The 22,101-nt window shown below is 40.2% G+C and overlaps 2 pseudogenes; one reads left to right on the forward strand and one right to left on the reverse strand.

Annotated features, from left to right (window-relative positions):
* Window positions 1-788: 788 nt before the first annotated feature.
* Window positions 789-6,560, reverse strand: LOC143665797 (trafficking protein particle complex subunit 13 pseudogene; annotated as a pseudogene).
* A 466-nt stretch (window positions 6,561-7,026) lies between these two features.
* Window positions 7,027-20,897, forward strand: LOC143665798 (pyruvate dehydrogenase (acetyl-transferring) kinase isozyme 3, mitochondrial-like; annotated as a pseudogene).
* Window positions 20,898-22,101: the final 1,204 nt, after the last annotated feature.

Raw genomic sequence — 22,101 nt, forward strand, 5'->3', positions numbered from 1 at the left:
AAGTTAGATATTTCTTTGTGTGTATATACAAGCACACCTACATACCATGACTGTCAAAATACAATGATTTTGAAAATGATTAGAAAATCTCATCCACTCCTGTGCTAGCAAATACCAGTTTACAGGAGGATTATCCCAATTGTGTTATACAAATACTCTTTCTGTTAACTGAGGAGATAAGGAAAAAAAGTAGGGATAGCTGCAATATTTCTAAATAAAATTATTATGAAAATTCTAAATTTCGAAGAAACAACTGTATCTTCTAGATTGGCGTCAAGAACCCAGAAAACCAGTTGGCCTGCTTTTGTAAACATAGCCATGTTCTTTCATTTACAATTGTGTATTCCTGTTTTCACACAATGGCAGAGTTTGAGTAGTTGTGACGGAAGTGATCTGGCCCACAGAGCCTAAATTATTTGTTATCTAGCCTTTTATGGAAAAAGTTTGCTGACCTCTGTTCTAGATGTCTGCTGGATAAAAATGGTCATAAATGTAGAGCTTCTGGAGAAAAAAGTTTGATGGTCATCTAAAATGAAATGAAATGAGATAATGTATATAGGAAATATACCAATGTTCATTTAGAATATAACTCATAAGATAAAATCAGCAGAGGATTCTTCTAAAACAAATATTTAATACTTTAAAGAATTCAGTTTTACAGAAAAGACATTTAAATAATACATATTTATTTATGTATCTTGATACTTAAATTGATCATTTTACAAACTGACAAAAATACAGAAAGCAGCTCTAAGGAACTAAATGGAAAACAACATTGGAAATTTTCTTCAGCTTTCCACTTTGATAGCTGATGAAGATACCACAACAGGCTTGTGCAATGTCACCGTACTCATATGTTCTCTTTAAGAACGGGTCTGTCAATCTTAAAGGCAAGGCAGAGAGAGGAATTTGGATGTGGCTTTCCAAGCTGCCTTCCTGAAATGCTGCCCTAGTGGATGGAATTGGTATTGCGTATTTCCAAACCGGATCCATAGTCCTTTGACTGCCGCAGTTTGTTTTACAGGTAATATAAAAGGGTTCTTCTAGGTTTATGGTATCTGGGATTGCCCTCAGCCGTTCTTTGAAGTTGGCTGGCCTGTAACCTCCCCTTTTTACGTAGATTTGTTTTCCACATTATATCCAATTTTCCAATCACATTTACTTCCTTAATGATGCCTGCCTTTTCTGCAAACCCCTTGGGCGTTAGGCAGTGTAAGTACTAGTGTTAATCCATTGGCTACAAATAGGCTCTTGACCCAAATGTAGACCCACACTCTCCAGGCTGGATAACATAATTTAGTCCTGCCGCATCGCACACTAGAGATGGCGCCAATGAACGTGAACATGGGTGAGGTTGTAATATTCTTAATCTGAGCCTTGAGAAATACTTTGTCAGTCACAGAACAGAGGCCGCTCTCTGCACTGTAAAATTTGGTTTTCACATCCAATGGTTTGGGAACCTGCTATCTGGAGAACTTTCTAAAATATGTTTTGTTTTTTTTCCTGCACTCTGAGTTGTATGACTCACTGCACACACCAAGCTTTTCTGAAGAAGGTTACAGGACGGCCTGGGCTTCTCCGTCAGACAGCAAAGGCACAGGCAGATGTCTCCCAGCCCTTCTCTCCCGGGTTTCCTTGCTTCAACTTCTGCCTCCTCCCTGGCTTTTTCTCTAAACTACTCTGGGTATTTCTCTCTTTTAGCTTCTCTTCTCTATTTAGTTCTTATGTCAAGTTGTTTGTTCATAGATTTGTTTTAAAACTACATATAATCTGTATACATTCTTGTGGTTCAAGCTGCCTTCCTTATCCTGGAAATAAAAGGGAATAAAAGTATGCCCACCAGATACCAACCTAAGACAAGAATGGAGTCGACGCCAGAGGTGGAGACACTGAGACTGCCCTTAACCAGCATGGAGCCTGTCCCCGGGGAAGCCACCCTCACTCCTCTGCACTCCCAGCACCTGGCTCTCCGGCTTCCTCCTGGATGAAGGACCGGCCCACCTTTACCTGCCATCAAGGTGGGCAAAGATCTGAGCGTCTAGGAGAAGGCTTTGACCCCAGCACATCAGGGTTTCCCACAGCGCAGCGCAGGCAAGAGCACGGGACTGGGCCAGGCCCCAGAGGCACTGCTGCTGCTGCAGGAGTTGGATCCTTTGCTCAGGTTTCCCCAAATTCTTTGAAGAGGTGTCCGTGCTCAGCTGCTAGAGCTTTGTTTGGACAGCCCCCTGCCTGAGGCTGCTTACAGGCTGTTCCTCACTTTGTTTCCAAGGTTGACTTGATTCTTGAAGACAATTATATAACAGATATAGCTTTTACAATGTGGCCATGTGATTTGTGAAAACCTTGTGTCTGATGCTCCTTTTACCCAGGGTATAGACAGATGAGATAAAAAAAAAAAAAGCGTAAGGATAAAAATAAATAAATAGAGAGGGCCACGGTGGCTTGGCAGGCAGAATTCTCGCCTGCCATGCCGGAGACCTGGGTTCGATTCCTGGTGCCTGCCCATGCTATAATAATAATAATAACAACAATAAATAAATAAATAATGGGGGGGTGAAGGGTAAGGGGTTAAAAAAAATGGGTAGATTGTTTCCAAGGCTGAGGAACTGAAAGTAGCCTCTGTTTTGAGGAGGTGGAAATTGAGTTACACATTTATTTTTTGCTGTGACTTGTTCAGGGCCACTTTTCACAAAATGCCTTGTTTCATTTAGTGTTGTTTCTGGAAAGGAAAAGTCTATTAAAATGGTTCTAATTTAATACAGGATAGCTTTTTAAATTAGGGCTTCTTTTGAAAAATTCTGAGTGTAATTCAAATGTATGCCAGTAGCTTGCAAAGTAAGGTCGTATTCACAGACAGTTGCTCTGATCAGGTGGCTTAGAGAAATTTCTGGGGTATTCCCATTCAAAGATTCCTTATTATTCATTAATAAGATTTGACTTAAATCTAACCAAAAACTGCAACATTATTCTTTGTACATTTTTATTATATAGTGTTAATAAGCATAGTTGCAAACAAACAAAACACTTAAGCTATTTGTTTACCTTGCAAAAAAAAGAAAAAAAGAAGAGAAGTGAACATTTTAGTAAAAGGACTTTTGTCATCTACCACGGGAGTCTCTAGATGGTTTTAGGGAGAGAGTGGCAGGGAATAAATAGGTCTTTCACCAAACTTTTGTGAACACAAGTGTGGGACTGAAAGGTAAACTGAGTGGCTAGTAAGATGCCTGAGGCAAACCAACAGAAGCTTACCACAGAAAGCCATAGGAGCTGTGGTCAGGGAACTGGGTAATGTGGCTCAAAAGGCTTAACAAATATCCACATCCTTTGTCTCAGCAATTTACTTCCAGGGATTGCGCCTTAGAAATAATCAGAAACAAAGACTTGTGTGTAAATGGCAGAAAATCTGCACCTCCTTGCAAGGAGCCACAAGCAGACTTTTAAGTGGGAAACTGCCTTCTCCTCCTTCGCTTTGCCCCTCCTTCCTTCTCATCTTCCTCCTCTTCTTTTCTCTTTTCCTCACTTCCCTTAAATTTTTCATGCCGTAAAATACCTCTTGGTTACAAGATTGAATAGCTTAGTTTGGAAAAACAAAAACAAAAAAAGTGACATAAATCCTGAATAACAAATGGGAATTTTCAGGTTTAGCTTTGAGGCACCAAGAGAAGATGGGAGTCTCTTAGAGCAGCTGGAAGTAAAAACCTAAAATGGTGGAATTGTAGCCCATACCAATCTCTGAAATGTATTCTACAACTAACTGTTGTGATGTGCCTTGAAATTTATTGTTTTTTTATATATGTTATTTTTCACACACAAAAAAGAGAAGAATTACATTTTGAAGGATGTTGGCTTGCAGAATGATTTCAAGATTTTTTTTGGTAATTCAAATATGTGAAGTATGCAGGAAGCGTTTTTGCTAAGGGACAAGACAGTACTTTCCCCCTAAAGTAAAATAATTGATTGTTGCAGAATGAGAAACAGAAATGTGTAGGAAAAATGGATGGCTATAACAACTCTGCAAGTGAAATCATTGCCCTCCCCGCTACAGGGGACAATGCATTCCGGGATGAAAGTCTCCCTGGAGACGTGTGAGATGACCCCCAGAGATGAGCCTGCCCCTGGTGCCCTGGGATCAACAATTCCATCCTGGCCAAAATGGAGGAAAGAAGTGTAACTAATAGGGTATCAGTGGCTGAGAGAGTTCAAACTGAGTCGAGAGTCTACTCTGGAGGCCACTATTATGCAAGCTTTGGTTAGACGTTGCTACCTGTCATAACTTGCAAACCCCAACCAAAACCATTCCAGCCAATCCTAAAGAACACCTAGGGCAATATATAATATTCCACAAGGGTTCCGTGCAGTAGGGTAACTTTCCAGAAGCCGCAACCTCCAGATGGGTCCCCCTGATAAGTCCTGAATGCTGAGGGCCCAGCCTCTCCAGAACAACAGTTAGAATAGGCATAGCCCAAATGCTCAAGATCAAAGGTGATAGCGGAGCTAAACAGAGAAGATAGGGTTTAACAAATGCATATGAGTGCCGGATCATTAAATTGCTATTTCTTTTAGTCTCCAGTACCTTAGAGCAGTTAGAAGTAAAAACCTTAAATTATGGAACTATAACACACCAAACTCTGAAATCTCTTCTACAACTAATTGTTGCAATGTGCTTTGAAATGTATTGCTTTCTTTGTATATATGTTATTTTTCACAAAAAAGAAAAAAAGGTCGATTGTGATAATAGAAAAAATTTATTCCCTCTAACCTCCAATGTTCTGGAGCAGCTAGAAGGAAAAATCTGAGAGGATGGTTTGGTAGCCCAAAACAAACTCTGGGATATGTCCTGTAACTACCTGTTGAAGAGTGCTTTGAAAACTACTGCTTTTTTCTTCCTTTGCTTTGTATATATGTTATAGTATACAATTAAAAAAAAGAAAAAAAAATGAATGTCTATAGAAAGTTGTAGAAGTCTTGCTGCATTAAGGTTGACCAAGATTTATAGTTTTATAAGATTTTTAATAGTTTTCTTATCAGATATATTTTCATGCAAAACAAGAATTTGGATTTTCCTCTGTTAAAATGACAATGGTGTTTTGGATTATGCGTTTGCTGTTAGTGAGAAGCTATAAAAGGTTTTTAATCATCTGAGTAATCTGCCTAGATGACAAAGATTCTTAGAACAATATACTTATTGATATGTCTGTTGACCATCTCCTTCCTTATCATTTTAGACAATACCTCTGCACTTAAAAACATTAAGTCTTTGTAAATTCATGTTAACTCCTCTATTTACTTTCAAACTTTTATGTCACCTTGATTAAATAAAAGACAAAAAAAAAGAGAGAGCAGATGGGGAGTGGAGAGGGGCACAATTCTCAGGGTGGCAAGCGGAGTCCTAGTAACATGGAGACAACTGAGAACTTTGGGCAAGCAAGGAAAAGTATGACCATTCTTGAATCCAACAATGGTTAGTAAACAGGAGGGCCACCAGACTCTGATCAGTTCTAATTGTTTCCTTTTCTGCAAGTGATTAAACCCTAGTGTCCCCGAATTTTTGTTAAAATCCGTAACACATAAACTTTAAACTCTTCACGAGAGTTTTCTTCCCCATTTCTCTTTTTAATTCTCTTAATTTTGCTTTATATGCATTGTGATTTTTATTCTTGTACCCATGAAAACCCTATGGTGTTCTATTTGAGTGACTATTTTAAAATGAGTTTCGTGAAGTTCAAAGATGGCTATTTATCCTGGAAAATTGTCGTCCAAATTGTATTGTGCACGATAAGGTGTCAATCAATGTGTGAGAAGTACAATTTAGGAAAGCCTGAAAAAAAAACAAAACCTCAAGTTCATGCTGGAAGTGAGGAGGGAATGGAGCAAACCAGACACAAAAATAATAAACAGAAGACTCGAGAGTGTGAGCAGGGAGGCGTTGGCACTGAGGGTGAGGGAAACCTTTAGGAGAATTTAAACACTAGTTCCCATCCAGTTTTCAGAACTACCAGGAGGGTGGTGGGCTTCCCACAGTTTTGTAGGATTCAGAGACACAATTATTTTATTTGTATAGTGAAAAAAAAAGGCAATCCAGAAGACAAGGGACTATGGGGGCATTCCAACTGTACATATACGCAGATATTTCAGACAGCATTACTGGTACCTAAACAAATCTACTTTCAGATTTCCAGAGCTTTCCAGAGCTCCAGACACCAATCCAGAACTCTTGAACCCACTCAGCACCCAAACGAAGAGGGCTAGAAAGAGCGGGTCCTGAGCCCAGCTCCAGGCTGCCCGGTCCACCCCACTCCTTCCCTCCCCCCGACCCCAGTTCTGCCCTGGCCACCAGGGGATTGTGTGCACACAGGGGACACTTGCTCAAGTCCAAGCTCCGTCCACTCTCCAGCCCACACGTATGGCCTGTGAGCGTGAACAGCTATGTGTCGTCCTCTCTGGGAGGACCCACGGGGGACGAGGCACACATGGGTCCTGAAAATGGGCTCCTCAAGACAGTTTGGACAGGGAATTCCAGGGCCTCCATGCACATACTGGAAGGAAAGATTGGGGTCCATCTTACCCCATGTGACCTATGGGGAAGGCCTCTCAAGGACTGCATCAAATCCAAGAGTTTTTTGAAGAGAGCCTTAGCCTTGCTTTCCCTGTGATTTAATATGTCTCATTAGCGGTAGAAGGATATTTGAACATAGCTGATGATGAGTATGGGGAAAAAGTACCACCCTACAGATGTTAATGAAGAAAAAGGAGATAACCAGATGATACATAAGACTGACCCCTGGATTACCAATATAGGTTTTATAGCACAAACCCTTGGGGTGAGGCCTTCCCAGAGTGTTCTCGAGCAGCAGGGACCCCCTTGAAGTGAGCGTTATGGAATGCTCACTATTTGCTAAACTCTGTCCTTACATAGATGTTTCCATTTCATCCTCCCAACCGCCCAGCGAGGTCAGTGATATTATAACCCCTCATAGAAAGATGAGGATGCAGAGAATTCAAGAAGTTAAATAACGTGACTGGGGCATGAGCCCAGGCAGCCAGGCTCTCAACTACTGTACTATCCCGTCTCTAAGCAGCGACTTCCCAGTTGGCTGGTAAATCCAGAGGAAACTTAAATACTAGTCATTTGGGTAAAAGTGGTCCTAGTTCTCCTAATTTAGTTCAGTAATGTGATCTGGAAATCCTGGTTGTTTCTTCTGGCAACCTTCACAGTACATATCAGGTTTTTTCATATTCCTTGATGATTTTGCTCCTGGCAGCCTAGTTTACTGTAAGGAGCCTACGCTTCAGAACATATGGACCAGAATCTAACTTGTACTCTGGGACATGGCTGTGTAAGTGACTCTAAAGGCTCTCGGATTGGGAGTCCAGGCTCCCTGGCCAGGGCAGGTATTCAGAATTGCCAAGAGTGTGCAAAGGGTCTATGTTAGCGGGACACACAGTTTCAGCCACGTTGCTTGGGACATGACAAGCAGTGTCATATGACAGCAAGAGACGTGAGCCGATAATCGCTTTGAGTTTCCAGGTGCCAGCTGCAGCAGAAGCAGTGTTGAGGCTTCCCCTAGTCCAGGACAACCACCTTTACGTGTGGCTGTCCCCAGGGCACACAGTGGAGACAGAGGACAGACATCTGAGCTTTCGCTCCAACAGTGAGATGTGACAAGCAGAACTGATCACCAAAATAAAGGCGCGTGATGGTGGATTCCAGAGCGCATAAAGGTAAGGTGCCCAGGGGATAGAAACTGAACTTGTTAATCTGAGGAAATGCAAGGGTGGGGGCATTGCTTGTACCCCAAAATGTAATTTGAAATACTCAGTTACCTTTTGAAGAGAGCAGAAGATTATTTACGCTGTTGCTCTGAAATCCCAGACTCTTCACACTGGATATTGAAGATAACTTTAAAGCTCATCCATTAAAAACCACCCAGTCCTTAAATCTCCCGTGAGAGTTGTCCAGGCTGTTTCAAGAGATCTGAAGATTGGGAGTTCCCACTTTTCTGAAGCACCTGATTTTGTGTTCGGAAAGCACTAATAAATGATATTTTGAAAATTAAACCTAAATTTGTTTCCCTTTTGTTTGTTTGTTTCCCTTTAAAGTCCACTCTTTGAGCTAGTTTTATATCACCAGGCAATATGGACTAACTCTAATCCATCTTCCACAAAATACCCTTCAAAAACTTAAAAGCATCACCGAGACCCCTCTTTTCAAAGCCAAACATTTCCAGGTTAGTTTGTCCAACTGCTCTTGCATGTCAGGTGGCAGGGCCTTCATGCTCCTCATTTCTCTCCATGAGCACTTTGCAATGGTCTCGTTCCCTTGTAACATGCAACACCCAAAACTGAAAGTCAGGCTTCTGGAAGAGGAGAGAGAGAGAGAGCAAGCCAGTTATCTATACTCTTCTATTAATGCAGACCAATATCATACTGGCTTTTTTTGGTGGACACATCAAAATGGGTGTATGCCAGTGTAACATCTGGCTACATTCCCTAAATCATTTTCACATGATGTATTGCTAAATCCTGCTCTTGCTTTGCTCCAGGCAGCTGCTGAGCTTTTCGTGAGACTCAAATGCCCTTAGGGGCAAACTCTATCTACAGCAGGAAGTCCATCCGAAATTCTCAATTCTGTGTTTCTGTATTATAGAGAATTTAATGTTTTCAGCCCCACATTGTATCTTTGCAGAAAGGAATTATTAAGTATTTTTTAAAATGACAGAGAGAGTATCAGATTCTCTAACGTTTCTGCAAATACACTTCACTATGCAAATGTATTGAAACAGCAGTAAGGAGCTGAGGCAATTTTTGGTATTCACATAAAATTTAGATTGAATTTCAGAATATTTTCACTTTTCAGTTCTGAAGACGTAATGAATTATTAAGAAAATGCAGATTTTTTTTTTTGCACCAAGCTTAAAGACTAATTTTGGAAAGAATGTCAGGGAAATGGCTACTTTTACCATTACAAAGCGAGGCTTTTAAAATACACAATTCAATTCTAATCCACTTGTTAGTCTCTAAGGATTTGAAAAAAGATTAAAATTAAAACGTGTTGTGATACCTAGAAAATTTTATAGGTGCTTTTCCAAAGCACTAAGTTGTTGCCCTTTTGCCTAAATTTAGCTTAGATAAGGACTTAAAATTTCAAAAACCAATGTTATAAAAGAAAAATGTCGGTGCTAAGACTGCTTGGAACACTCAGTCCTTTGATATCTTTCTAGTAAAGGAAGATAAATTTGTTAAGTTCTTTTCAGTGTGATCATTTCTAGCTTTTTTTGAAAACATGCTTGAGTCATTTTAAAATCTTAGAAATCTTTGCGCTGGAACTAGTTTATGAGGCCAAAACAAATTACTTCACACTTCATCATTCATTGGAATCGTATGTTTTTTAAAACCGCATTTGGCCTCAAGCTGGTTGTAACCTCATCCAACACATAATGCTAAAAAGAGAAGAATGAGGAATACTTCTGGCCAAATTTGGTGTTTATATATGCAAAATATTTCAATTTCCCAAAAGTGAAGAAATGCAATGAGTTCTGGAAAAGAAAAAACTGAATAATAGAACAAAACTATTGATGTTAAAGTAGTTACTGCAAAAAGATACTCTACAACTGTTTTATTCACAGAGCATGGATGGCCCAGGCTTGATACAGGGTTGGCCCTTTCTCTCTACCTAACGCAGGGGCCAGGGTCTGGGTGTAATATCTGGAGGTGAAGTTCCTAGAAATGGAAGCGTTCTGGAAAACGTGGGCTGAGAAATAAGTGCAGCCCCTCTCCGTCTTTCCCTGCCCTTCTGTTCTGCTCTCAGCCTGATGGCCTAACCCCGGTTGTGAATGTGATGGAAGGTGTGTCCCCCTCTGCCCAAGGCAAGCCAGCACGTGGGACTGGTGGATTAGGAGGGAGAAAATTCTCTGTTGGGAGAGGTGGCTGTCATTCCTGATAGAGAGGTATGCTTGCTGCTCTGGGGGGCAGGCAGGTGGGGGAAAGTCCCCACACAAGGATAATTAATAAGTCAACTCTGCTGGGTAGTGAATGGTCCTCTCTTGAGTAGACACTGGATGACCTCCCTCTGGACACTGGTCTGACACTGCCTCTGGGCTCCTCTGATTCAGGCTGAACTCACTTCTCCACTCACTTTTTCCTGTGTGGACTCTCCCCCTTTTTCTCTCCCTTACTCCAGACGAATTAACTTGGTCTGGGGGTGGGAAAAACTCAGCAAATGGGCATCTCAATTCTGCCATCTTCCTCAAGAACAGTGGCTTTATAATTTCAGCATGCCAACACATTGAAACTTTGACCTAACCCAAATCATGACTCATATCTAGCTGTCTGGGAGAAGCCCTCAAGGTATTAAGTGCAGAGTTTCAGTGAGCACACAGAGTGGGCGGAAAGGAATAGAGAATGAGCATTATGCTTTGAAGTTCTCTACAGCCAAACAACTTTAGAAAGTCAATTGCAAACCTGTAATTAATAGTGAGCTAAAAGTATTTATACAGGTAGTTCCTCTAGGTGCTTAAGTAAGATGAGGGGGGAAAAAAAAAGCCAGAGCAAAAAAAAAAAAAAAAGGTTACAAACGTAATTTAAAAATGTGAAGTTCTTGGAGAAAATAACATTGTTAGCTATTTTAATTCTCGCTAGTGGAATGAAATTTCAAAGGTTAGGACCAATGGGTCCTTGTCACCAAATGTAATAATCACTTCACTCCTATTTTTTCTGACAGGGAGATAATCATATATTCTTTTTATTTCAGCAAAGTAATAAGCATTTCCTTATGCTTATTACTAAACTTTGCTGCTAGAAGCAAGATAAATAAGACAGTTTCTTTCCACCCTTGATAAACAATTTAAAAGTGGAAACAGGAGGATAAATATAAAACTACAATACAATAACAAAATCAGCGACAGACATAAATACAGAATACAGGTATTACATAAGGGAGGGAGTGAGTAACACTATTGGGGAAGACGTGACACCCCAAGAAGACACTCCAGAGGAAAGGATGCTTAAGAGAGGTTTTGAAGGATGAATAGGAGTTTGCTAAATGTACAAAGAGTGGAAGTGCTTTCCAGGTAGAAGAAACCAAACTTGCAAAGGCCAGTATATGGTATATGTGCAAATGACATGGAAGGCTGGGATATTATTTATTTATTTTTTTAGTAGAATGAGCATTATAGTTCATCACCATTTAATGTGGGGCACGGTTGAGGTTGAATGTCACGTTAGCCAGGTGAGATGCTGGAGCAACAGGTGAAATCCGAGAATGTTCAGAATGTTCTCGGCCAAGAGGGATGTATGGTCACCCCAGCTGTTGGTGACTCCAGGTTGGTGCTGATTGCCATTGTATTCCCAAACCCTTCCCTGTTTAATCCTCACAGCAGCCCTGGCAGATGAACAGCCTAGATCTTTCAACCCCCCTGCTGTAGATGATTAGATGGAGGCTCAGGTGGGAGAGCGCAGGGTGTCTTTGAATGTCCTCTAGAGTTCTTTCTCTAATCCAGTTGCTCACTTGAATCTTGGTCAACTTGAGTCATTTTGCCTTACTGATTTTGGCCTTAGCAGGGTGACAATTCTATTTTTTCTTCTTTTTGCATATGAATTTTTGTTTATTAGGTCCTCTTTTTTTTAATGCTGTTTATTTTTGTTTTTTGGCCTTTTTTTTGGTGGGGGTGGGTACATGGTCTGGGACTTGAACCCGGGTTTCCTGCATGGAAGGCGAGCCTTCTACCACTGAACCACCTGAGCACCCAGATGCACTTTTATTGAGCTATATTCACCCACCATGTGATATACTTTTATTTTATTTGTGGTAGGGGGCTGGCCTAGCATGCCCTGCAGCCTTTCCCTGGGACCCTGTGCTCAGGACCAAGTGTATTAGCCTGGAGGGATAAAATGCAGTCCCCTAGACACCCAAATCAATAGGCCAAGCTCTTGGTCTTGAGGTTTGCTCTTGTAAAGCTTATGTAGCAGAGAAGCTTAGCCTGCCTGTAGTTATGCCTAAGAGTGACCTCCAAGAACCTCTGTTGTTGCTCAGATGTGGCCTTTCTCTCTCTAAGCCCAACTCTGCAAGTGAAACCATTGCCCTCCCCACTACACAGGACATGAATCCAGGGGTGAAAGTCTCCCTGGTGGCATGAGAGAGAACCCCAGGGATGAGCCTGGCCCTGGCACCATGGGATCAACAATGCCATCCTGACCAAAAGGGGGAAAAGTAGTGTAACAAATAAGGTATCAGTGGCTGAGAGAGCTCTGATAGAGTCGAGAGGCTACCCTGGAGGTCACTCTCACGTAAGTGTAAGCTTCAGCTGGACATTGCTACCTTTTTTAGCTTGCCAAACCCCACCAAAACCATTCCTGCCAATCCTAAAGAACACCTAGAGCATTACATAAGATTCTACAAGTTTCCATCCACTAGGGTAACTCTCTAAAACCTATAACCTCCAGATGGATCCCTGGACCAGATAAGTCCTGATTTACCAAAGGGCCAACAAGTCGAGAACATCAACTAGTTCAATCCCCCATCCCATATCACTGAAAGCCCCCTTCCAACATGCAAAAGTTAGAATGGCTATAGCCCAAATACTCCTAAAAAGTGGGATAAAGAGCAAAGGTGATGGTGGAGTTATATAGGGAAGGTAGGGTTTAACAAATGAACATGATTGCTGAATCATTCAATTGATATTTCTTTTAGCCTCCAGTATCTTAGAGCTGCTAAAAATAAAAACATGAAATTGTGGAATTTGTAACCCAAATTGAATTCTGAAATCTGTTCTACAACTAATTGTTGTGAGGTACTTTGAAATTTATTGCTTTTATGTATATATGGTATTTAAAGAAAAGGAGGAGTCTAACAGAGAAGATAGGATTTAACAAATAAGTATGACTGCTGAATCATTGTATTGATACTTCTGTTGGTCTTGGAGCAGCTAGAAGAAATGAAAAATCATGGAACTTTAACTTATATCAAACTTTAAAATCTCTTCTACGACTATTTGTTAAAATGTACTTGGAAATTTATTGCTTTGTTGAATAAATGTTATTTTTTGCAATAAAAAAAATGCTAAAAAGGAAAAAACAAAAACCCACAGTGCTCTAGTAAATAAGAGGATTATCCAGAGCATATGTAAATATTCACTGGAGACAGTCTGATTCTGGGGACATGTTTTGGGGCATCCAGCTCACAACCTGGGGCATATCTGCTCTTGCTGACAAGGAAGTGGGGTGCCTCCGCTATGGCCCACTACCACAAGAGAACATCTCCCTGCGGAGGCCATGGGTTGAGACCCACTGGCAGGGGGACCGACACCCACCAGAGACACTGGTCTTGCTCTGTCTTTTCTCTGGGTGGGTAAAACGCCCTCCCTCCAAAGCCTGTGTGAGCTGTGCTTTTGCTGTCAAACCCAACGACTGTGTTAGTGTGGGTTGATGAGAGTGGGTTGACATCTCCCTCGGTGTCTCTCCTTCTGACCTTTTCTTCTTTAACTAAAAATTGTACACACACACACAGTTTAAGGCTTAGATAAGGTTTGATATTTAAAAAATAAAAATCCCAGCTGTCACCCTACCCACAGCCTGCCTCTATTTCCTATTTCTAGAGCAATGCTTTCAACAATTTTGGCCCATTCTTTTGATACTTACCTCCATGTCTCTAAATAATAAAATACCACTTCTTGAATTTTTTCATTTTATGCGTAATCTATTGATTCCACACTATAAGAGGCGAAGAATTAGCATAAGTTCTCTGTCTCTTTGTCTCTCTCTCTCACTGTCTCTCTCTCTCACTGTCTCTCTGTCTCTCCCTCTCTCTCTCTCTCTCACACACACACACACACACACACTGCCTGTGGCACAGAGGCATAGTTCTCATCCCCTTCATTATCCAACGAGAGGTACATTGTAAAAGTTCTAAGATCAGTATTTAGTATTTAATTATCGTTACTATGTAAATGCTTTTCATGGCTGAGCCAGGCAGTATACTACGAATATTCTCCCTTTTTTTGTATAATATTTCTCCCCTCCCTACCCTATCCCGAAACCTCACACCTGGATTTAATAGTTATCTTTTTTATTTTCCCATTTGCTTAATATTTTCTGAACAGCACTTCTTACTAATTTAACCCTAAAATCTCTCCCAGTTTTGAAGCTCTTTTCTCAATGAGATCATATACATTAAGTATTCAGTCAGTTTCTTCTCTCTGAATAAATCTCCCTTGGAGCCTACTAATGTACTGCCGTCCTGCTGAAAGGCTCTTGCCCTGGAAATCTTTCTGGAGATCTTTTTTTTTTTGCTTCCTTATTGCATTGGAATCTTGATTCTTAAAACCTGTGTTTTCTTCTCTCTTGGTTTAAACCTTTAATTTTGTCTATTGTATTCACAATTTATGTATTCATATTATTGTTGACAAGCTATTGAATTTTTTCTGGTTTGAGACTATTACAAATAATGCTGCTGAGAAAATTCTCATGCATTTATAAAAGTTTTTTATTGAGATATGTTATATATTCACATACTATGTGATCATCCAAAGTACACAATCAAGGATTCACAATATCATCATATAGCTGTGCATCTATTACCACAATAGAATTTTTTTTCCTTTTCTGTGAAAAATAACATATATACAGAGAAGCAATAAATTTCAATGTACAGCACAACATTTGATTGTGGAACAGATTTCAGAGTTTGATATGGGTTACAATTCCACAATTTTAGGTTTTACTTCTAGCTGCTCTAAGATACTGGAGGCTAAAAGAAATATCAATATAATGATTCAGCAATCATTTGTTTAATCCTGACCTTCTCTGTATTTACTCCACCATCACCTTTGATCTTTCTCCCACCTTTAGGAGTATTTGGGCTAAGTTCATTTTAACTCTTCCATGTTGGAAGGGGCTGTTGATAATATGGGATAGGGGGATGGAACTATCTGTTGTTCTGAAGAGGCTGGCCCCTCTACATTTCAGGACTTATCTGGTCTGGGGACCCACCTGGAGGTTGTAGGCTTCAGGAAAGTTAGCCTAGGCATGGAACTTTTGTAGAATCTTATACAATGCCTTAGGTGTTCTTTAGGACTGGCAGGAATGGTTTTGGTTGGCGTTTGGCAAGCTAAAACGGGTAGCAATGTCTACCTGAAGTATGCACGAGAGTGACCTCCAGAGTAGCCTCTTGACTCTATTTGAACTCTCTCAGCCACTGAACCTTATTCGTTACTATTCTTTTCCTCTTTTTGTTCAGGATGGCATTGTTGATCCCATGGTGCAGGACCAGGGAGTCATCTCCCATGCCACCAGGGAGACTTTCACCCCTGGATGTCATGTCCCATGTAGGGGGGAGGGCAATGGTTTCACTTGCAGAGTTGGGCATAGAGAGACTGAGGCCACATTTGAGCAACAAAAGTGGTCCTCCAGAGGTAATTCTTAGGCATGCCTATTGGTAGGCTAAGCTTCTCCATTACCTGCATAAGCTTCACAAGAGCAAGCCTCAAGATCAAGAGCTTGGCAACTTCCCCAAGTTGAATTCTTGATATTCTCACAAGCAGTGAGGACAACCAAAGCTATAGGCTGAGCCCCCAGTCTTGGGGTTTGTTCATATGAAACTTAACCCCACAAAGGATAGGCCAAGCCTACTTAAAATTAGGCCTAAGAGTCACCCCAAGAGAACCTCTTTTGTTGTTCAGATGTGGCCTCTCTCTTCAGCCAACACAACAAGCAAACTCACTGCCCTCCCCCTGTCTACATGGGATATGACTCCCAGGGGTGTGGCCCTTCCTGGCAATGTGGGACAGAAATCCTAGAATGAGCTGAGACTCAGCATCAAGGGATTGAGAAAAGCCCTAGAATGAGCTGAGACTCAGCATCAAAGGATTGAGAAAATCTTCTCAACCAAAAGGGGGAAGAGTGAAATGAGACAAAATAAAGCATCAATGGCTGAGAGATTCCACAATTGAGAGGTTATCCTGGAGGTTATTTAGATATCACCTTGTTAGTCAAGATGTAATGGAGAAGCTGGAAGGAACTGCCTGAAAATGTAGAGCTATGTTCCAGTAGCCATGTGTGCTGGTTTGAAAGGATGTATGCCCCCTAGAAAAGCCATATTTTAATCAAAATCCCATTTCATAAAGGTATAATAATCCCTATTTAATATTATATGTTTGAAACTGTAATCAGATCATCTCCCTGGATAATGTGATTTAGTCAAGAGTGGTTGTTAAATTGGATTAGGTGACGACATGTCTCCACCCATTTGGGTGGGTCTTGATTGGTTTATTGGAGTCCTATAAAAGAGGAAACATTTTAGAGAATGGAAGATTCTCTACAGAGAATCTGTAGCAGAGAATGCTACAGCACCGCGAAGCAGAGAGTCCAACAGCCAGCAATCTTTGGAGATGAAGAAGGAAAACGCCTCTCAGGAGCTTCATGAAACCGGAAGCCAGGACAGAAAGCTAGCAGATGACACCGTGTTTGCCATGTGCCCTTCCAGCCAAGCGAGAAGTGCTGATTGTGTTCACCATGTGCCTTCTCACTTGAGAGAGAAACCCTGAACTTCATCGGCCTTCTTGAACCAAGTTATCTTTCCCTGGATGGATGCCTTAGATTGGACATTTATATAGACTTGTTTTAATTGGGACATTTTCTCGACCTTACAACTGTAAACCAACAACTCATTAAATTCCTCCTATTAAAAACCATACCATTTCTGGTATATTGCATTCTGGCAGCTAGCAAACTAGAACACCATGTTTCTTGAAGATGATTGTATAATGACATAGCTTTCACAATGTGACTGTGTGATTGTGAAAACCTTGTGTCTGATGCTCCTTTTATCTACCTTGTCAACAGATGAGTAGAACATATGGAATAAAAATAAATAATAGGGGGAACAAATGTTAAAATAAATTTAGTTTGAAATGCTAGTGATCAATGAAAGGGAAGGGTAAGGGGTTGGTATGTATAAATTTTTTTCTGTTGTCTTTTTATTTCTTTTTATGAATAGATGTAAATGGTCCAAGAAATGATCATGATAATGAATATGCAACTATGTGATGATATTGTGAATTACTGATTATATATGTTGAATGGAATGATCAAAAGTTAAGAATGTTTGCATTTGTTTGGGGTTTTTTAGTATTTTTAAAAATAAATAAATAAAATAAAAAAGGAATTTATTGCAAGTTTACAGTTCTAAGGCCATGAAAATGTCCAAACTAAGACATTCAGAGAAAGATACCTTAACTCCAAAGAAGGGGCCAATGACGTTAAGGGTTTCTCTCAGCTGAGAGGGCACATGGTTACATTTGCCAGCTTTCTCTCATTTCATAAGGCTTCCCCAGGGACATTTTCCTTCTGCTCCAAAGGTGTCTAGCTATGTGGACTCTCTTGGTTCTAAATTTTTTCCAGTATGGTTCCCTCTTAAAAAGGCTCCAGTAAGCAACCCCACCTTGAGTGGGTGGAGACACATCTCCATGGACACCATCTAGTCAAAAGTTATCACCCACGATTGGGTGGGTCACATCTCCATGGAAACAATAAAAAAGATCCTACCCAGCAATATTGAATGAGGATTAAAGAACTTGGCTTTTCTGGGGTAAACAGCAGGTTCAAACCCAGCACGTACAGTATATGCCTTTTGTGGCTTTTTTATATAGTGTCTTTATAAAATTGCATATTATGAAAAAAAATAGATAAAAAGGGTGGGCCACGGTGGCTCAGCAGGCAGAGTTCTCACCTGACATGTTGGAAACCAGGGTTCGATTCTTGGTGCCTGCCCATGCAAAAAGTAAAAAAAGAAAAAAATTACATATTATAACAGTTATTCATATTCAGAAATGTAATCTATTTTTAAATATTGATATTTAAACAGTAATCTTACTGAACTCTATTACTTGCTTCTGCATTTCTTTCATGCTTTCTTTATATCTTGTTATATAATCTACAAATAAATCACAATTTAATTTTTTTCCTTTTCTACCCTTGCATTTTGTATTTGTTTATTTTCCTTGACTTATCCCACAGATTAGAACTCAATTAAAGTGTTGAATAAAAATGGTGAGGGCAGAAATCTTGCAGCTGAAAAGTATTTTAAAAGAATACTTTTGAAACATTTGGTATTTTAATAACATTAAAGACAATGGATACGCTTTACCAGGTGAAGTATTTCTTTTCTATAGCTGCTATACTTCTGTAGCTGCTGATGGAAATGTGCTCTGAAAAGTATTGCTTTTTTCTTTCCTTTGTGTATATACATATGTAAAAAATGATTTAAAAAAACTACAGGCAGTTAAATTAATATTAGATAAAATAAATTCCTGGAATTAAGAAAAAAAACATAGCAGCCAATCCAACTATCTTAACATGACTGAAATCTCTGCAGTGGTTGATGCAAATTATAAATTGGGTAAAGACTAAAGTTATCAGGTTTTGTAAGCGTTTTAAAGGTTACCAGATTGATTTGTCTTTCCTCCCAGGAAAAGAAGATTTTCCTCATGGACTTATTTAGTAGTAGTATTGTGTTCTATATTTCTTGATACTTAGAAAGTGCCCAGTGTAACTCTCTCCTTCTGTAAAATCTGATCTCGCTTTCTACCCCTTACTCAACTTATTCTTCACTGCTGAGCCTTGCAACTGCACAGCGTTGATTTTTAGCTGTTCGTGTTCTTTCCCCTCCACCTCAATCTAATTCTCCTTTCCAAAACGAATAAATCCAGTTCTCTCTGTCTCAAACCCATATCCACATTCAAACCAATTAATTTTCTTGAACTTGGAAGTGTTTATCCAGGCTGAGCTTCTACTCATAACCCCCTTGGCAAAAAACTCATTTTCCTATGCCTTCATCCTTCACCCATCACCATTTAAACACATTCTAAACCTTTAGTACAACTTAGGTGCACTGGAGAAATGTATATTTTAGGATATCCTTTTGGACCAGTTCTCAAACTTTAGCATGCACCACAGTCCACTAGAAGCATTTTCAAACGCACTGCTGGGCCTGAACCCGGAAATTCAGATTTTTCTATTTCTTTTGTAGCAAGTACAGACAAAACACATTTCTTGGTTTAATCTGCATTATTAATATTTTCCCCACTTTTTAAGGTCTAGATAATAATAATAACAATAATAAAAAACAACAAATCAAACGTTGATTTGTAGCTTTGCCAATTTCTGTGAAGTAGACTGCCCCCCCATAACCAATTTCAAGGCACCAATACAAGATCTAAACGTGGAGTAGGGAAGGAATGCTCAATAGTGTGCTATTACATGGTTTTGTGCTCAGAAAAAGATGCATTTTTAAATAAATATTAAGCACACACAAACAAATAAAGAAATAAATCATTTTAAGGTACTGAATGTTGTGAACATTTTTTTCTGCATATATTGAAATGTCTCAATATGGTGAAATACTGGTACATTTTCTTACGTTGACTCAATCGTGCCTGTTGCTGGAATCAATTTGCGAACATCTCGCCTGGGGTTTTTACTTGATTTGCTGGGTGAGGCTGGGCTGTGCTTCCCTCTTCTGCTCCCGCCTGCATGCGGACTGCAGGCGCGCATTTGAAGGCTGCGGGCCGGACGGGGCGCGCCTGGGGAGCTTGCCCGTCAGCGCCCCCTGGCGATTCGGCCCCGCCGCCCCGGCGAGCGCGCGGGCCCGCGGCTGGGAAGCGGCCGGATCCCAGGGTCAGCCCGCGGTGTTCGCCCCGCTCCGGCCGCCGCTTTCCAGGACGCGGCGAGAGAGGAGGCCAGCGAGGAAATCTCCCGCGCGCTTCCACCAAAGGAGCTTCCTAGCACCACGAGAGAAGCGAATCTTCTGCCAGATGACTTGCTGAACCAGCCTTCGGTGGGCAGAGCCTTTTTGTTTTGAGTCTTTAGAATATGGAAGTAAGTGCCCTGAGGGGTCAGCAGGTGTGGGATAACTTTCTGCAAGTCCGGATTAGAGTCAGAAGTAGACATTATGATGTGGTTCTTCCAGTGGCTCAGGGAGGGAGTGAATGCAAGAAGAATGGATCTGATCCTTTCATTCTGGGACCATCCAGTGTTTCTGGGTGGATTGGTATCAAGCACAACGCTTTCTGCTTGTTGGTGACCCAGCACACACTTGCAGCGAAGACCCTCATCCCGCCCATCCTGGACATGCAGGAGGTCCGGTCCCACTTGCAGTGTGGCAGACGTAGTGGAAAATGCAAATGAAAAAGCCAGGATGCAGTGTGCAGCGGGGCACGCTAGCTCCGCAGCTGGAAGCTGAAGAATTCACTGTCAAAGCTCCAGACAAACCTATTCAGGCAGTTTACGTGGCTCACATCTGTCTCACGTGCTTTTTGATGTTGCTCAGTGAGAGCAAAGTAGAATTATCTGAGGACAGAAAAGAGCTACCTGCTGTTAAAATCCGTTTTTATTTGATAAAGAAGACATCCACTAAGGTAAGTGACCGAGGTGGGTGTCTGACTTCAAAAATAGGTCATCTTTTTAAGGACATGTATTCGATTGCTTCTCGTCCCATCCTGGAGCCTACAAGAGCTTGTCTAGAACTTTATTCCATGGAAGGAGTGGGTGTGCTGATAGTGGCATTTATTTGAAGACTCTTTCAAATGAATCATTTGGGAGGCTTCTAGCCTTTAATGTGAGATGATGTCATTACAAGATGACACCTGAAGCTGATTGCAGCAATCTGAAAGTGGACCCCGAGACACTTCAAAATACAGGGCTAACAGGACAAGATCAGGAGCAATAGAACTTTTTAGAAAACTGAATGTTCTGGTCCTCTCTTGTGAAAAAAGAGCTCTCCTTTTGTAAGCCAACGGTGAAGTACTCCTTTCTTCTACCAACTCTGAGCAGTGCAACTTAGTCCAGTGCTTTAATGTGTGTTTTTTCTGTATCAGCTGTCCTATTCCATGGAAGCCCTTCTGTAGCTACTCCAGTTCTTCCACTAAACTAGCAATGAGTCAAAAAAAATTTTTTTTTGAATGGGTTCATTATTTTTCTATGGTCTTCAAGAAAAATTGCAGTTATCTGGTATTTAAATTTTTGGTAAAACTTGCTTCTAAGATCATATGGACCTGGTAGTTGGTTTTTTCCCAGGGGCGTGGGGGTTGGGGAAGGTTTTAAAATGGTGACTCAGTTTCTTTAATAGTTACAAGACTATTTTGTCCGGAGTCTGTTTTATTGTTATATTTGGCCTACTTCATGTAAGTTATCAAATTTATTAATATAACCATTATTCCTAATTTTCCCTTCCTTTTTAATCTCTGCTGCATTTGTACTGATCTCTTTTCCTTCACAGCATTGTTTATTTATATCTTCTTTCTTTTTACTCTTTCTTCTTGCAGAGGGTAGTCAATTTCTTGGTTCTTTTCAAAGAACAATCTTTGAGCTATTTAATTTTTAAATTTAGAAATTTATTTTTTAATTTTGAGGTGTAATTTATTTGTAGTATGGACAGACATTGTGCATTTTTTCTTAACATTTTTTGTGATTTATTTTGTGGCCTAGTACAAGTCCAGATTTAAATGATGTGCCATGTAAGTTTGAGAAGAGCATGTCTTATCAAACTATTGGGTGCAGTATTCTACATGTGTCCATCAAATCTGGCTTGTTAATTGTGTTGTTCAAATTTTTATACCCCTGCTGATTTTTATTTCCCTAAATGTTCATTTACTGCGAGATACGCATTAAATCTCCTATTCTCAAGGTGAATTAGTCCATTTCTCCTTATAGTAATAATAAATTCTGCCTTACCTATTTGGTGCAATGTTGGTAAATGCCTAAAAGTTTAGAATGTGTGTATCTTCTACCTGAATTGAGCCTTTTATACATATGTAGCAATTCTTTTATCACTACTAATAGTTTTTGATTATAATGATTTTTGCATTAGAGTTTATTATATCTGATATTATTATAACCCCACCAGTTTATCTAGTATTTGCAAATATTTTTCCATGTTTGCAAGTTATGGAACTTTATGTTTCTTAATAGGAAAAACATAAATTTTCTCGTTTGTTTTTAATGGATTTATTAAGATATAATTCACATACCTTACAATTTACCCATTTAAAGTATACAGTTCCATGGCTTGTAGTATATTTACAACCATCACATAATCTAATTTTAGAATAT

Source organism: Tamandua tetradactyla, chromosome 21 (assembly GCF_023851605.1).
Source record: "Tamandua tetradactyla isolate mTamTet1 chromosome 21, mTamTet1.pri, whole genome shotgun sequence".
Lineage (NCBI taxonomy): Eukaryota > Metazoa > Chordata > Mammalia > Pilosa > Myrmecophagidae > Tamandua > Tamandua tetradactyla.